Raw genomic sequence first — 4700 nt, 5'->3', positions numbered from 1 at the left:
TAATTGATTCACTTCTAACGCGAATTCATTTTTCACTTGAATATGAATTTCACATAAAATAATCGTTATATTGATCAGATAGTGTCCAAATGCACATAATAATAGTCCATATCAACCAATACGCTGATGACTATTCACATGAAGAGTACAAACTTTGGTCTTCAACTAAGAGTTTGAAGAATTTTCTGTTATCCACCAAGCAATAAGATTATCATACCCATATTCAAGTGACCAAAAAAATTAGTTTTATTTATTTATCAAAATAGTTTCAAACCTCGTTACTAATAGTTAACCTTCAATGTTAATAATCTCGCTGTTAAATTTCATTGAAAGCATATCTCATAACACCTTAAGACCAGACACACAACTCGTTTAAACATCCATCAGATAAGACACTGTTAAATCATATAATTGGTGTACTAAACAGATATGGCCTTTGAGTTGTAGTACATATAACTTATTGGAGTCATATATTTCAAATCTACAGGTCAATCAACATCATTTCGTATCTCATTAGATGACTATTAACAAGTTAGTTTGCAAAGCAGTGTCTATCTTTTCATTTATCGAACATGAGGAACGTAACTGTTGAACTGAGGTGTAAATCATGACATTTTATTGCAGACAAGTGTCTGTGATTATCAAATGTTAGTGCTAAAATGATTCAAATGTGTGTCTTAAGGAATTACTGACAAATAACTACAAAATGGCTTTAGCTAGGGCATTAATTTTTTTCTAAAACACTTGTTGCCAGGCTCGTGAACAGGAAAATCACCAGGTATATTTTATCCTGAGACTATGAAGTAAATTATAGCTATTAAGCGTAGGTCAGTTTTGCTATTAAAAGCATCCAAAAGCCAATGAAAATCGTACATGAAGTGTCTTACACTTATCTCAGCACAAAACCGCTATGTTTGAACAGATTATTAGTTCACCCAATCTTCGAACGGAACGAAGACACAGTGACACAATGACCAATAAGCTAGCTATTCCGATTAGTCACAGCCTCGCTAACCAGAGAGAGAAGTTCAACTTCAAAAGAGGGAAACATATTCCACAAGTAGCAAGAAGCATGAACAACAACAATAAGCACAACTCAAGAGTACATATACAGCATAAAGACGTCCTTGGGAAATGTCACAAAATAACATACTAAAAGAGACTACGAACCAATAGCATTTAAGGTCCACCCAGGTGGAAAATGCGACAAGAAGGTTGAAATGGTTGGTTCTGGCGCGCAAACAAGAGATTCAAGTTGTTTTAAATAGAATTACAAATATAAGGCATTTACCAATTGAGATCTGGGGATCTAACATTCCCAACAAAATCATTTTGACTTTTGTTAAATTAATCGATCTGTCGAAGATAATATTTGAGCATGGAAGGTGTTAAAGTTGTTTCTCAAAACTCTCATGAAACAATTATTGCATTTTATTCATTCTCAATTACTTCGAACCAACTAAACTCGTATTCACTTAAAAGTGAAAAAAAACGGAACAATGAAGAGAGTAGAATTCCGACATTTTTCTCCGTGTTACCTCCAACAGTTACTTAATTCGATTTAATTTCAACAAACTGACCTAATGTTAACATGTTTTCTGATGAACCAACTATATTATGTATTTCTGATGCACAATAAACAATCATCTGGGAAGCATTTAACTGGTGGAACTACCCAGTCGTTTCCATCGACATCAAAAATAATGCTCTTCAAATTTTAAAAATGTTCATTATACTGTTTACAAGATTTCTGACGATATTGAACATTGGATGATTAAGTTAGCAATAAAAAAGGCGTATTATTGTGAACAACTCTAATAATTTCACCTTTTTCGAGCTATACACGTCTACACTGTACTAAAAATGCCTAAATACTGAAATCTAAGTAGATGCAAAGTTATAAATATTCTTGCTATTTCTCTGCTGATAATAATAAGTTAGTCCTATCAAACTAGATTGGAAAGCTTGTAAAATCAAATATCAATTAAATTGATAGATAATCCAATTATTATTTGAATTCAGAATTCCAACCATGTTACTGATCTATAATAACGCTCTACATATTTCACATTTTTTATTGAATCCTATACTCAGAGATGTGGTGTACCTTCAGACAGTCGTTCAAATGATGAATGGTACCGGGTTGGAGTGTGAAAGACAATCGATAATTTTCTATCTTAGTCCACAAATAAAATCAATCAATGTAGTTAATCAAACAGGGAACATAGATAATGTAACATTGAAAACTCCTTTAAACCCGGTAACTAAATCAGTTCAGTTCACAGTAAGTTTCTTTGTTTCAAGACAAATTGTGAAAACAATATTATTTAGTTTAACCCACTCAAAATTCAGTTGGAGCATTTAAAAAGAATTGAATTAATTTTCTGATTGCAAATGAAATTCTTATCAACTAGTCTAAAACCGTTTACATAACCATATTGCTTGAAGAATGAATAATTGGTAACATCCAGAAGTACACTTTTAGGCTTTCCAGATTTGAATGTTCCATGAGATAATTGTACATAATGATCTAACAGAAACAAGTAATTTTTTTCGGTCCTTTATTTGATATCAAGTAATAGAACAATTGACCAGTTGAACTTGACAAATTGATAATAGAATAGACACGTGTGTGATACACCAGTCAAATGGATCACAGTACCATATCAAGCGCCTCAGACACTCAATATGCGACAAATGATTGAGAACCAAATATGAACCACACGGTATTTCATTGATGTGTAGTTGTGGAATTGAAATATGATTGGTCGTTCAGCGTGCACAAACAGGCATAGACTACTGACTATTAAATATATGGTTTCTTAAAACAACTCATTGTTATTGCATAAACATAAAGAGGATTGAGCGAAAAGAATTTCCTTTCCCACGAAATCATTTACTAATATACTACTATACATTCATATGTATAGTAGTAGTAGTGGTAAATATGTCTATAGGATAGAAAAGATTTGTAGCTCAGGTGAACCATTCTGGTGGAATTTGTTTCTCTGAGCTGAATGGTTTGCTCATCATAAAGTGATTCGAGACTCCAAATATCAAAATCAAACGAATCATGAGAGTTGTATCTGTTGATGTGATTTCTGACTGGTTGTAAAATATCAGCAAATCATTTAGCAAACAAATGATACAGAGAGTTATTCATATCACGTGTAGGACATAGGGATATGTTCTTCTCCAAGAACTTTTCGGAGTTCGTATAGTCCCGGTATAGCAGAACCCGATTGTCTGAGACGTTCATAGAGGTTACGAGTGATAATAAACTCATCTTTCATCTCCCTTATGATTCTAGTTAACATCTGTTCAATTTTTTCAGTCTCATCTTAGAGAATCTGACAGCACCAGGTCATATCCAGAATAGTTTGATGACGTCGTCCTGAAGACCCATAATGATAAATCCTTTGGTCATCATAAAGTGATTCGAGACTCCAAATATCAAATGAGGTTGCGTAATAATCAGGGGTTAGAGACGAATATTCAGACGAGAATAATTTACAAGTCAAAATCATGAAGGATAATTGTCCGCTTTACTCGGCCTTCCTTCTATCCAGTTCCTTTGATTGTGTAGATTATTTTGAAGGAAAACTCCTTTGGAGCGACGTGTCCAGATATTATCAAGTGTTTTTGCATCGAAGTGGTAACTGTTTTGCATCCTCCCTTTAAAAGCCACTCCAACTTTTGTTCTAAGATGAGTTCAGAAAGTGATCGTTTTATGCAGCCAATGTAACCTGCTCCACAGGATCAAGTAGATTTATAGACGCACATCGGCATGACCTAGAGCGGAAATTTATCTTTATCATATCTGCGAATGATAGGCCGGCTTGAGAAGACAGTACAGAGCTTAGTTGAACAGGTTTTACCCAAAGAATTTTGGAATACATATATTAAAGAGTTCGACAGGCTTATCGCCTTTAAATTAGATATTCATAAAAAGAGTTTTCTTTCGAATTTTCGGTGCTGTTTTTTAGGATGACTTGGTTTTAAGTTCCTATCTACCAATCTAGGTGGATAACCGTTTCTGATTAGTATCTGACAAGGTTGAAGTAGTTCGTCATCCACTTCATCATTAGAACATTTTCCTAGGCCTTGAGGATAAAGAGTGAGTCAAGTTTCTCTTTCTACTCAATAAGATCCAGCTATGGAAATTCGTATACCGGCCATTCCAGGTCGGTTTTAATATATAGATCTCTGTAAAGAACCATCTGAACTACTTTTCAACCGAACATCATGAAATTGCTCATTCGCCTCTGCTTCCAACGTGAATTGAATTGAATGATGACAGCTATTGGATCAATCCGAAATTTCATTGAGGTCCATTTTTTCTTCACAAATAATGAAAGTATATGGTAATCTGAAATATTTGAATTTATGTGTTAACTAAGAACTCCCGAAATAATGCAATTTAACGCAAGTAGAACAAGATGAGCACAAGTGAACGCATTATACTTGGAATTCGTAATCAGCGGCCACTCATGTAAGAATGAATCATTGGTTAGTACAAATAACACAACCGCCACAACTTAAATGGGAATGCGAATTTCTGTAATCGATTGTAGAATCTGCATGATCTAGGATGTACTTATTAATATTAGAATCAACAGCCGGAATTGGAACAGACTCACTTGGTTCCTGTAGTTGTAACTGGTCAACATGTCGGTTAAGTGTACTTAAATCATTGATAT

Source organism: Schistosoma mansoni (assembly GCF_000237925.1).
Source record: "Schistosoma mansoni, WGS project CABG00000000 data, supercontig 0176, strain Puerto Rico, whole genome shotgun sequence".
Lineage (NCBI taxonomy): Eukaryota > Metazoa > Platyhelminthes > Trematoda > Strigeidida > Schistosomatidae > Schistosoma > Schistosoma mansoni.
This window is presented reverse-complemented; position numbering follows the sequence as displayed.